The 14,199-nt window shown below is 41.4% G+C and overlaps 2 non-coding genes across 2 annotated transcripts; both read right to left on the bottom strand.

Annotated features, from left to right (window-relative positions):
- Nucleotides 1–845: 845 nt before the first annotated feature.
- trnae-uuc (transfer RNA glutamic acid (anticodon UUC)) lies at nt 846–917 on the bottom strand. Its single transcript has one exon. It is a non-coding gene; the product is annotated as a tRNA-Glu (tRNA).
- A 1,203-nt stretch (nt 918–2,120) lies between these two features.
- Nucleotides 2,121–2,192, bottom strand: trnae-uuc (transfer RNA glutamic acid (anticodon UUC)). The gene has a single exon. It is a non-coding gene; the product is annotated as a tRNA-Glu (tRNA).
- Nucleotides 2,193–14,199: the final 12,007 nt, after the last annotated feature.

A 14,199-nucleotide genomic window follows, 5' to 3' on the forward strand; every position in this document is an offset into this window, starting at 1 on the left:
ACCACCGTACCCACCATAGAACTGACCATCATCTCGGGCCTCATCATAACCCTGAAACATCTGGGCAGATTGCCCCGTCCGTCTTTCCCTGTTTGGATTGTTTGGCTTCACTATGTAAATTGGAAAGTTGGAGGTTTAACAGGGCAGAGGTCAAATTTTGTGATTTGTTTTTTTCTTTGACCTTTTCTTCATCATGCATCTTACAATGGTGAGTCAGGTGACGTTTAAATCTAGGTTCGTCACCTGTCAACAAGTCTGGGTCCTTCTTTAATTCCTTTTTCACAGGTTCCGGAAGACCCTCGACAAAAGCTGTCCTGAACAATGTTTCACTCTCAAATATGCCAGATGGATGGAAGCCAGTGCTTTCTATCCAGTTTTTAACACATTGTTTATAGTGCACCGGACCTCCAGCTCCATCGGTGTGTGGAAACAATCATGACGTCTTGGGAAGGCATTTTAAATTGCCTTAAATAAGGCGTCTGATACCTGGGTCAATGGAATTTCATGAGGATGTCTAGTAGTTCCTGCCTCTTCTTCTATCATTCATAGCTGATGTTAAGTGCAGGAAGCTGCCATGGCCTGTCTCAGGTCACCAAGCGCACAATTCTGTCCGCTCATTGAGGCCAAGAATTTCCTGAGCAATGGACTTCCTCCCCTAGCCAGAGAAGGGAGTTGTTCAGTCAATGCCGCCAGATCTCTATGAACAAGATGAACAAGAGAGTCATATTTATCGCTTTTTGTCAAATTGTGTTGTGTTTTGTTGTCATTCATTTGAAAAAGAAAAAAAACTTGAGACCATAAAAAATTGCTTGTCCCAACACATCTAAATGCAGGTTTCTGGAAGTTTCCCATACCGGGAGTTGAACCCAGGCCCCCTAGGTGAAAACCAGGAATCCTGACCGCCAGACCATATGGGATATTTCATGAGGAAGCCGATCCAGATCATAAAGAAGCATGAAGCTTGGATGATAGACTCAATAAATGACCACATCATTAGCAACAGAGATCTACTTGGCGAGAACCGGGAAAGGCTTATGGCAAACAATTAGAATTTGTTTCTGGAAAGTATAGCAGTCCGATGTAAGAAAGTTTCCAATACTGGAAGTTGAACCGGGGGCACCCGGATGATAACCAGGAATCCTGACCACTCGACCATGAGGGATATTTTATAGAAATCTGATCCAGATCAATTAGAAGTATGAAGCTTTGATGATAGACTCATTACATTAGCACAGGGGTGGCCAACCAGTCAGAGACCAAGAGCCACATTTTTTACTGTGTTACCGCAAAGAGCCACATCACACACATACCTTTGCTCAGCCAGATTTATTGTAAATGTCACACACCAGCATGGTAATGACATAAATTGACTCCTACAGTACTAACAGCACAGGCCAGTCATTATCAACAATGAGCATTGTGTGCACTGTCTCACACAGACAAACTCTCAGTTCAACCAAGTCCACAAACAGAAATATAATAATTTACAATAGCGTTTTTCTTTTACTATGCATGTTACTTAGTGGGACTTTTGTCATAAAATCAGAGCCTATTTTTGCGCAACATTCGCTCCTTGTGAGCTGTCATTTATTATGAATGGCTTTTAACTAGCGCGCCCACCACGTGGGTGTACACCTCGCTCTCCTATTGGCTGCTCCCGGCTGAGCACTCTCGCCTTGGTCTTCCTCGCAGGGGGTGTGGCTTTTTCAGCGGACGCTCGATCTTTGGGATACTTTTTGTGTGCGCGACGCCGTTCATTGTCGCTTCTGGTTCACGGGAGCTCTCCCACTCTGTTAAAAACGTTTACTCAAATGACCTTGCTCCTACTGGGAAACTTTGAGGTATTTTCATCCCAAGCACATGCGCATTGGACGAAAATACCGTATTGAACTCAAGCGAAGCGCACACGCAAATAAAAATAAAACACAAATACAAACTTTGATATGGACGTAAGAGCCGCATGAAACCGGGCAAAGAGCCGCGGGTTGGCCACCCCTGCATTAGCACATCATTAGCAACAGACATCTACTCGGTTAGAAGTGGGAAAGGCTTGTGGAAAACAATACGGATTGGTTTCTGGAAATTATAGAAGTTCTCAATTCATCCACACAGTTTGAAGTTTCCCATACCGTGAGTCGAACGCGGGCCACCTGGGTGAAAACCAGGAATCCTGACCGCTAGACCATATGGGACACATCATACAAAGCTGATCCAGATCAAGTAGAAGCATGCAGTTTGGATGATAGACTCATGAAATTACATTGGGACCTCGCTACTTGGCGGTTCCACCATCGCGGCTTCAGAGCTTCGCGTTTTTTTTAATGAAAAAATAAATAAATAATGAAAAATATTCAAGTAAAATTAGAAATTACATTATTTTACAAAATTTGAAAATAAATATTCAATTAGAATTAGTAATTGCATCATTTTACCAATTTTTAAAACACAAAGACTGCACGTATGTGCAAAGCATCACGGGCATAAACACAAGCTGATTGGCCAGCTGAATACTCACTGAACTACTCGACTCCCGATTGGCCCATTCACTACAGTAACCCAAGCTTCTCCCGATGCCCATTCTCAGTCCACAATTATCTCGTGCTATACAGTACGCTTCTCGCCAAGTTAAGTGTAAAAGTTTTGTGAAGCCCTTAGTGACGCCTCCCAAACACTTTGTCCTTTGGTGCATCTAGTGAACCGAAGAAAAAGTGAAAGTCCAAGAGAGTTCAGCAATCGCATTGATGACGTCATAGCTGTTTATAGGCGCATCTTCATCGACCCAAAAAACAACGTTCACAACTCCCAATAACTATGTTTATTACGTGCAAAAAAACCTCAGAAGATCCTCCTGCATCCCTTACGCCACCTCCTATAGCCACTACGCAACCTCCTGCATCCATTACAACAACTCCTGCTGCCACTATGCCGCCTCCTGCATCTTCTCCTGCCTCGTCTGCGGGGTCATCCGAGGAGCAGTAAAGCTCTTCATGCCCCTGTGCAGTCATTTATCGTTATTACCTCATCGTACTGCACAGGTCTTTTCATCAACTACGCTTAGAAGAACTTATTGTAAGAGGTAAGTTAAATGTTGCTTGATTGTTTAACACGAATCTCTCTCTCTCTACACTCATTTTCTATATGGTATGGTACCATTTTATTCATGTATTTTTATACATGTATTACTGTAATCTTAAACCCCCAGAAATAGAATATATAAATGTTAATTTGTTGCGCAAAACGACGGACTAATTATGTTAGCTAATCGTAGTGTTTGCTTGTTTTTGAAAGCTGAATAACGATAATTGGTTGTTCGAAAGTAAATAGTTCGGTAGAACAGCGTTCTAGACCCTCAATTGTTATTGTAAACAGACAACATTGTGAAGTATGAATGTATTTTATGCTTTTTATTATGTCTTTTGGTTTATATAGCGTAGTCACTAGAATAGAATTTTGCATGACCTAGTGGAAACTTACATCATGACACCTTTTAGTTAGGGAGGTGTCATCTATCACGACACCCCCATTTCTTTGTTCACTTCTTCCTGCCTTAAGTTTGTACCTAGGTCACATGACCCTTTGTGAATAAAACTAGCTCAACTGTTGGAGGTAGGTAGGGATTTGAACTGGTCAGGCTGGGGGATGGACAGTTCCCAGCGCTGGCTCCTCTGACCCCTCCTTCAGCTGAAGTCTTTGATGAAAATCTCATCAAGCCGACTCTGCGTGTGCTACCATCGATCCGAAGTTATTGAATGTATATGGTTCTAAACCTGACAAACATATTTTAGTTTTTATTGTTATAACATGAATTCCACTCTCTTTCTCTCTACCCGTATTCTATATGGTGGACTGTAAACAGAGGGGGTATACTGTATACCTATATACGTTTTTTTAAGCATTTTTTGAAGGGGCGCCGCTACTTCGCGGATTTTCAGTTTTCGCGGGTGGTCTCGGTCCCCAATAACCGCGATAACCGAGACTTCACTGTATATATGATCAATACTGTTTGTTGATGTTACAATGTCATTTGTTTTTGTGTGTTTGCAGTCAAGAAGGCGAGGCCAAGTATGACCAGGGAGTGATCGGCCTTTAAGGGTCATATGGTCCAGTTGTTAACTGCATGTGTCTTCACCCAGAGAGAGAGAAAGAGAGAGGATTCAAGTCCCGAGTTAAGTTTTATTGATGTTTAGGTATTTTAGGTTGAGCAATTAGATTTATAAAATAAGTTGAAGTCCCAAGCAGGCTTTTGTTATTTGTTTTGATGAATTCAATGATGTTTATTTGGGCCAAATGTGCATATGGCTTTTGAGGAGTAGAGTTGGATATTGCCTTTTTAGAAAATCTTTCATCATGCCTCAGAGTAAACAGGTTGACCTTTTCTGGAGAAAATATTTGAAATATTATTAATGTTAGTGAAATGCTCATTAGTTGTTCATGATACATTTCATTTGAATATTACTCTATTAGTTTTAGGGTTTTTTTTAGGTGATAAAATAACTCATTAAATAGCAGTTCATTTACATTCCTTTTTGGTGCAGGCTCGCTTTTATTATGATATATTGGTAACACAAAGTACTAAGGTACATAGAATGAAGGACACAATAGTATTAGTTCTAATCATTTCTATTCCTAAGTAGTCATTTGGACATCTGGTCATAGAAAAAGCAAGATGGCGGCACGCACGGGTGCAGCGGCTCACTGCTCTCCAGTTCGTTCGCTTTTCTATAGTCGCCAAGACCTAATCACTGTCAGAAGGAAAGGCAAGAAACCTAAATCTATGACCTTCGATATCCCCGAGAACATCCGGAGACCTCCGGGATCTCAGTGGATATCCAGCCCTCCAAAAGTACGACGTAGACGATGAAGAGAAAGAAAACAGAAACGGGGTTGTCGTTCGGGCCTAGCGGTTAGGCTAAGACAACAACCATTCCGAACCCCGCTTCCTAGTATCTTTCTGACAAATGCCCGATCCATTACCCACAAAATGGATGAGTTGGCACTTCGAGTTGCTACCAACAGCTTCGTAAGGTATTGCAACATTATTCTCATCACGGAAACATGGCTACACCAGCATATACCCGACGCTGCGCTATCGCTAGCTAGCCGAACGCTTTTTCGGAACGATCGTTCCAAAGAACTAACAGGAAAAAGGAAAGGCGGTGGACTATGCATGTACATACACAACGAATGGTGCTGTAACAGCAAGATCATTGACACCCACTGTTCTCCGGATTTGGAGCTATTGGCAATACGATGCAGACCATACTACCTACCGAGGGAGCTAACGGTCGTCATAGTAACGGTTATCTACATACCTCCAAATGCTAACGTCAACACGGCTCTCGACTTACTGCTAACGGCTGTAAATAAACAACAGCTCGACCACCCTGATGGAGTCTTTATCGTCGCTGGTGACTTCAACAAAGCAAGTTTAAAGACTGTCCTACCTAAGTTCATCCAATATGTCAAATGCAATACAAGACAAGACAAAATTCTCGACCATGTCTACTCGAACATCAAACATGCCTATAAAGCTGATCCTCTCCCACATCTAGCTGGATCAGACCATCTCTGTATATCTAACCCCTGCGTACAACACACTTCGAACGCAGACTAAGCCAAAAATAAAGTCAATAAAAACTTGGCCCGAGAACGCTCTTTCTAAACTGCAGGACTGCTTTTCCCGCACCAACTGGGAACTTTTTGAACACAACGACCTCCTGGACTATACAGAAAATGTACTCTCCTACATCAGAAACGGCATTGACAACGTCACTACAAACAAACGGATACGGGTTTTTCCTAATCAAAAACCCTGGATGACCAAAGAGACACAAGCACTTATCAAATGCCGTAACACCGCCTACAGATCGGGGGACAAAAGAAAGTATAGAGCTGCCAGAGCAGAGCTGAAAAGGGGCATAAAGAAGGCCAAGGCAGCATATACTAAGAAAATCGAAGAGCACTTCAAAGAAAACAACCCAAAGAAGATGTGGCAGGGAATACGACATATCACTAACTACAAGAACAATTCTATGACTGTAAACGCAGATGTCTCACTAGCGGAGGAACTGAACCATTTCTTTGCCCGCTTTGAATCTGATAAATCAAACCAAGTGTCAACACTCCCACCACCACCCTGCGACAATACACTGGAGTTTCAGGAATAGGAAGTGAGACTGGAAATGCAGTCTGTGAACACCAGGAAGGCTGCTGGTCCAGACGGAATACCTGGCAAGGTGCTCAAAGCCTGTGCTGAACAGCTGGCAGGAGTCTTCACGGACATTTTCAATCGGTCCTTGCAACAATCCATCGTTCCTGCCTGCCTAAAATCTGCCACCATCATTCCTGTCCCCAAAAAGCCAACCATCGGCAGCTTGAACGATTACAGGCCTGTTGCTCTCACGCCTGTGATCATGAAGTGCTTTGAAAAGTTGGTGGCCCGACACATCAGAAAGACAATCCCCCCCTCAGTTGACCCGCACCAGTTTGCTTATAGAGAAAACAGGTCCACTGAGGATGCTATCGCTGTGGCTCTTCACACAGCACTGAGCCACCTGGAGCACCAGGGGAACTATGTGAGGATGCTTTTCATAGACTATAGCTCAGCCTTTAACACCATCAAGCCGGACATCCTGAAGGACAAACTCTACCACCTTGGACTATCCTCTTCAATCTGCTGCTGGATAAAGAACTTCCTGACTGGTCGACCACAAACTGTCAGAATGGGTCCACACCTCTCTTCCTCCATTACAATGAACACTGGCTCACAACAAGGCTGTGTACTGAGTCCTCTCCTGTACTCCCTGTACACATACGACTGCACACCAGCCCACCAGTCAAGCTCTATCATCAAATTCGCCGATGACACCACTGTGATCGGACTCATCTCAGGCGGGGATGAGTCAGCTTACAGAGACGAGGTCGACAAACTGTCTACTTGGTGCTCGGCGAACAATCTTACACTGAATACCACAAAGACTAAAGAAATAATCCTGGACTTTCGCAAGCGCAGCACAGACCTGGCCCCACTCCTCATTAACGGAGTATGTGTAGACAGGGTCCAATCGTTCAAATTCCTGGGAGTCCACGTCACGGATAGGCTCTCCTGGTCCACAAACACCACAGTGTTAGTGAAGAAGGCCCAGAAACGACTCTACTTTCTCAGGGTACTGAGAAGGGACAAATTGGACACCAAGCTTCTGGCAACCTTCTACAGAGCCACTGTGGAGAGCATCCTGACTTACGGCATTACAGTGTGGTATACCGGAAGCACGGCAGCAGACAAAAAAGCCATACAGAGGGTGATAAACACTGCCCAGAAGATCGTCGGCTGCTCTCTGCCATCACTAGAAGACATTGCCAACCCCCGATACCTCAGAAGAGCCGGGTCCATTGTTGAAGACCCATACCACCCTGGACACGGCCTGTTCCAGTTGCTTCCATCTGGCAGACGCTACAGGTCCTACAAAGCACGGACAAACAGGCTCAAGGACAGCTTCTTCCCAACAGCCATCAGGTCTCTGAACCTGCAGCAACACGTGACGTGACGACTACACATATCCCTATTATGAAATTAAGTCAAGTCGAATTGAAGTAACAGGAAGATCGTTTGGTGCAGATCTGCCTTCCACAGGATGACAGAGGGAGGGTAAGTATAAAGACTGAGAGGTAAGTGATCCATCTTATTCTTGTTGGCATCGGTGAGGCAACTTGTAATCGCCGGAAAATGGCGCTCAAGACGGAGAGCTAACAAGTATGAATATGTCATAAATAAATGTCATAAATGTGTCTGGCCTGGGAAGACGAACTTGTGGAGAAGCACTATACAATTTCGTCATACGCTGCTGAGGGTATGATGACTACTAGGCTTTTTGTCAAGTCAATGATGTCGACAATGCCTATGTCTTTTTTTTTTTTTCATTTCCAATTCATTTTCAAAAACTGGTGGCTTGTTCCTTATCAACATTCATTGGCATGTTCAAAAAAGGAAGTCAAATTTGTATAAGTGTCAATTAGGAAACTCACCTTTCACATTTGTGTTGAAATGAGTTGAAACTAAATAAAAGTAAATGTTAGGTCTTCCAATAGATACAACAGATGGAATTGTGGATGTCATTTTATGTAAAAATGCATGTGCAAGTGTGTTAACAATAAAATGATTCTGACCAGTACTAATATAGAGGATTTATGACTTGGAACAGCAATATGTCTTGTAATCTATTTGTATGTTATGTAATGGTGAATGTGTATACTAATAAAGATTATATGTGATTCAAATTTGGGGTGCTTTGTATCATGTCATGAGTAAACTAAATAAATATCTGTAGGGATGTACTTAGTCACGTAAAGGATGGATGTTAAAGATATTTTATATTATTGTGGTGTCACAAAGATGTCTTAAGAGGGGTATTTAATAATAACTTATTCAAATATCTATACCTGAGACAATCAGTTAGTATTCACAACAAAACTATCATATGTAATTCTCTGTTTGTTCTTAAGAAATAAGTATTCTAATAAGTGTGTGTCAAGCATGTCACATAGCTGACTACCTGGGCTATCTAAGGATAGAATTATTCTATGAAAGGGTGGATCTATTTAGTATAGTGGAGCTCAGCCTCTCGTTAAGTGATTAGTTTGTTAGTTCTAATGGTTACGTTTTACTTCTGGTTGCACGCTATTATAATTATGTATCATAGTACAGACACTCCCCTACTTACGAACATTCAACTTACAAACAAACGGTAGATATGAACATGTCTGCAAATTGCGTTTTTGTCGAAAAATGTTCATAAGTTCGATTTTGTATTGTGTGCCTTTTTCCGAGTAGTGCTTCTTTCCACCACTAATACTGATGCTTGGCGCTGTGAGAGCCCCCTCCTCTGCAGTGCGTGACGTATCTCCAGTGCGCAAAGAACCTTTTTCATTTTTATCATTAAATATCTTGTGCATCCATTATTCAATATGGTTGGTGAAAAAAGAAAGGCTTCTAGTGAGGGAGGTGCAAGGAAGAGGGAAGCCATTTCATTTAAAACGAAAGTGGCAATAATAAAGAAGCTTGATGTGTGAGAGAAAGTGGTGAGCGTTGCACGGGAATACAAGTTGAATCGTTCGACCGTCAGTACGATTTATAAACAGAAAGATTGAGCAGCATGACCTAAATATTGAACGTTGCACAAAGGTTGCAAATCAATTGAATGATGCCATACAGTGCTGCCGTATCATTTATGATGAAAAAAGAGAAGATAGCTTCTAGACAACTTCTTTCGGCCAGTTTCTAGTAAATCTCTCTAATGTATGGATACAGTACTGTATGTATTCTCTCCATTTTATTATTTTTTTTTCAGTACAAACCAATGCTGGTTACTTATACAAGCCTTAAACAAACAAATGCACTTATATAAACCCTCAATATACTTATATAGACATTAAACCAACTATAATACAAAATATAGCACTGAATCAACTTCAATTTGAACAATTTCAACTTATGAACACTTTCAACTTATGACCACTTTCAACTTATGAACACTTTCAACTTATGAACAAGCGCTCGGAACCTACCTCTTTCGTAAGTAGGGGAGCGTCTGTACAATAACACCTTGACATACAAGTATTCCAACATACAAGACAAATATGAGCCTACCAGATGGTTCCCAAATTAGAACAAATTTGATGTTTTTTTAGGATGGAAATGGCTTAATTTATATTTTGTTCATTTCTATGGGAAGAATTGACTTGAGATCCGAGTCAATTGACATAGTAGCTCAATCCCGCAATGAACTAGTATTTTAAGGTAATACTGTATTTGAAGTGTGGATTGTTATTACACATTAAAAAGAGTAAACATGATTTTCAGAATGCAAAATACAATTATACTTTGATTACAATGATCTTTCATACAGAATTTGATAAAGCAAGCAAAGCCGTCCTTGGTTATTGCTTGTCACAACACATTTGCATCTTTTAAGTCTATCCTTACGACTCTATCTCTGGCAAGAAGCTGAGCAGGAAAAGGGTTTCTGACCGATGTGGGCAATTGTGTTTTTAAGATATTCCTGCCAAAAATTGAGCAAAAAGGGGCTTTTCTCCTGTGTGGGTTGTTGAGTCTTCTTTTTAGGTTCCCTGTTAGGTTCATTAATAATTACCCTTTGTAATTATCAATAACTGCAGGCAGACATCTTATTCAATTATTGATATTTAATTAAATAGATTGGATCACAGATAAGTAACCTTAAGGGAGGCGATCTTCCAAAGTATCCCTCCCGAACAGTATTTTGCGTACAGCTTTAAGGCATTAAAACAAAAACAATCACGCCTTTATTTGAACTAACAATCATATAACAATTACATAAAGAAGCCCAAAGTGCGTCACGAGTGTTATGGACGTGGCAGAAACAATATCTTTATGGGCTCCGTTGCTGGAAATGGCAGATATCGAGTCCTTGCCCGATCAACAACCCTCACAGTCCGATACTGGGTATTTGGATGTAGCGTCAACAATCCTTGGAGAAGTCCATGTGAGAGTGGACTAGGCGGCAGTTTATGACCTCGAGCCGAACAATAGAAAGACTTTTAATGATTTAACAAAGAAATGAATTACTACACATATATGTATAATAGTAATACAGAATAAACCCAACATTCCCCCGTTTTTATAATATGTATGTTATTAATCATTTCTTAGTAATCACAAACGGAAATGTCGGTGACTGCGATTTTATCCGCCTACTCCTTACTCCCATGGCTGGTCTGAAAGAGAAAAAACATAATCATATTCGTCCAATTGGTCCTCGCATTTACCGTACTCCTGGACCTCACTGCTTTCCCCAAACCGTCCCATAAGATACAACTCATGTACTTTAGAATTTGTAGGGGCAATTGCAGTAGTTATAAGTCGGCTTAGCAAGGAGCGCAAACAGGGGATAATACATCACCCACACAATGTTAGGACAGCGGTAATTGTGCCTATAGTCACCACGAAGGATGTAGCCAAATATTTAGATTTTCCAAAGGTCTTATCCCACCAATCTGACAATGCGGACGTATCTACTCCAGAATGCTCTTGCATATTGCGGTTCAGTGTCTGCAGGCCATTAATGGCCCTGGTGAGGGATCCACTGGGTGACGTGTTGTTCGGTATGAAGGTGCAACATTGTTTTCCAAACATTGCACACACGCCCCCTGTTTCAAGGATCATATCCACCGCTATGCGATCCTGGAACGCCTTCAGACTGGTAGCTGCCAGTTGTTCCTTCATGGCCACAAATCCCCGTTTAATATAATTTCCAAGTTTTGGACATTGTAATGTAAGTAATTGATTCTATCCACATTTTTGTTTGGGGTGATTAGAAGGAAGATAGACTCCCAACCTGCTGCGATCTGATTAGCCAGCTTATACTCATCTGGTACGCCCCGGTGGATCCCAATCGCATCAATGTACGTTGGATCTCCTTCCCGCCATGCCTCTCGACGATGTCGGGAGTGTCGTCCCTTCAGCACCTCCGAATTCTGAGCCGCCAATTGTATCTCCTCCACTGTGGATGGAAAAACAGACACCGGTAAGAGCAGTGAGACCAAAGTACCTAGTCCTGCTGCGTTTCGGCAGGAGTCGTATAATTTATCTACCACCCCGCCACCATAGGCCAGAACGTGGTATCAGGGGTGTAGTTTGTTTTAGAACGCCGGTACACCACGTCTCATTTATCGCCCCCAGCTTCAGACCATGCCCTGTAAGGTTTAAGCAGGTAAAATGATTAAACTGTGGAAAAATTGACTTCCTATTTACTGCGTAACAGGATAAACACTGTTTCAATATTTTTTTTTCTGTACAAGTAGGACACGTTTTTTCATTTGTAAAAACACTTTTCCCCAAAAGAATGGTGATTGAGGGAGTTATTAGATCCCATCGTATTTTCCCTTGTCTGGTAGTTTTTTCTAATCCTTTGTAAGATGGTTTAGTCTCAATTGAAACCATATGGAGACGTCAAACCCAATATAAAAGAGTTCCCTATAGTTCTATGGTATTGCTTGCTGAGCAATAATCTTTTCAATCAATATTGGTGTTTCCCGTATCTTATTAAATCAGAAAGTTTATCTTACCCGTCCCCTCAATGTTTCAATTGAGACCACCCTTCTACCAAAGTAGCTCCACATAGTGCTTGCCTTCTTTACACTCCATTAACAGCGCCCAATTATCCCCCGTTTGGGAAATTCCTGTTTCAGAAATAAATTTCACAAGTTAATATGTCAGTCCAAGCTTTCCAATCTTGACCAATTTCTGCAACAAGGCTTTTCCCAATCTTCAATTTTTTGCTGTTAATGTACCACACATATTTCCCACATTAGATTGACCCCTTGTATGGCAACCGGGGCGTCGCCGAGTCCAAATATATATTTTCAATCTGGAAATTTGATTTAGTAGGTAATGTTAATTAAATATAAATGTGAATGTTTCTCGGTTTACCCTCCCGTAAGAAGGTGTATCCTCAATTGAAACGCCTCCGCCTTTCTCTCCAACTGGAGCAAACAACCCTACTGTGGAGAGGAATAGAATCACAATCATCATTGCCCCAAAAGCAATAATTGTTTCCAACATGACTTTTTGTCTTTGTTTAGGGAGTTTTCCTCTTGAACGTTTCAATTTAGACAACCTTCTTACTGTGGGAAAGGTGCATCCGTGTCCCCTTTCAGTAACAAGGACCCTCCCACTTTGCGTTGCTCCGATGTTTCTTCTTTTATGCTGCGTATCAGCATCCAGTCTTCAAGAATCACCGTCGCTTCGTCCGTTTCATGTTTGAGAAACAAAATCTCCCTCTGATAGTCTAAATTTGGTGTGTGTGTGTGTGTTTTTTTTTTCTCTGCTAGATTTGCCTCATCATCCAATTGTCATTGTGTAGTGAATAATAGCAATTTGTAAGTTCTACCAAACAGGACTTCATATAAGGTCCGCCAATTGTGGATGGTAGACAACTATTATATTAACAAAATGGGAGCCATTATCACTATAGATAGTTTCTGGACTTCCATATCGTGGAATGATATCTATATGATCTAATAAAAATAAAATAAAATCTATATGTATCTTTTGAAATGGATATGTAGGTATGTATATAGATTTAAACCATAAGCCTTGTAGTGCCGTTGTAGCAAGGCCACCTCCCCCTTGTCGAGACATAGGACTTCCCTTGACTCAAGCCCAAATTATTTTCTTTATTGATAGAATATGTCTCGGTGGCCTGCCAATCAAAAAACACAAAAAGACAAACTATCATTCACGCTCACACTCATAAACGGAAGAATTTAGTGTTCAACCAGTCTAGCATCCATAATTTCATTTTGTGGGAGTAAACTGGAGTACCCGGAGAAAATCCATAAATTCTCGAGGACGCCATGAATACCCCACATTCCGGAAGGTCTGGATCCACCCCGCATTCATTAGTAGATCCTTTAATATACACACCCCCACTCTAGCATTTTAACCGTTTGTAAAAATTACCTTCAAGTTTCACACAAAGTTATATCCTTTTAATGCTATCAGTTTAGCTGTTTGTTCCCCGAATTGAGGTGGGAATAGTTTCACATCTAAGGTTTTTATTTTTACAGCCGCCATGACCTAATGGCCCCCTATCATGTTTTTGGAAAATCCCAATTCCCTCTAATAGCATGCCAATCACCTTTTAATGCGGCCATCCAATTTGGTTTCCACTTGTTTCAGGTGATAAGATAATCTCCCCCATTTGTAAAACAAATTCATCCACGCCTATTTTATGCAACATCACGCCTATGGCCTTTATCACGTTGCCTTGAGTCCAAATTCTATGAACCAAAATAACACGGCGAATTTTGCCCATCCCATTTTGTTCATAGACAACCCATCTACCTAAAGCGTCACTTGTTTCAAAACATGAAAGGCCCCACTAGAATTTGGGCATCCAGCGCCAAATAGAGCCTATTAACACATTTGTCTCAAATTTGTTTTAGATATGGGATCCCCAATTTCCCAAAATTTCCCAGAATTCATGCACCAACACATCCTGTCAAAACCCAAAGCGACTAGCATAACCTGTGTCCAAGCCAGATTTTGGAATTTGGTGAATTTCTCCTTTCCACCCCTTATCTAAGCTTGTTATTGCCACTCATTATCACTGTAACATTCAGGCGTATTAACCCCATCGTTGCTAAAGTTCTCACCAATTT

Source organism: Stigmatopora nigra, chromosome 20 (genome assembly GCF_051989575.1).
Source record: "Stigmatopora nigra isolate UIUO_SnigA chromosome 20, RoL_Snig_1.1, whole genome shotgun sequence".
Classification (NCBI taxonomy): domain Eukaryota; kingdom Metazoa; phylum Chordata; class Actinopteri; order Syngnathiformes; family Syngnathidae; genus Stigmatopora; species Stigmatopora nigra.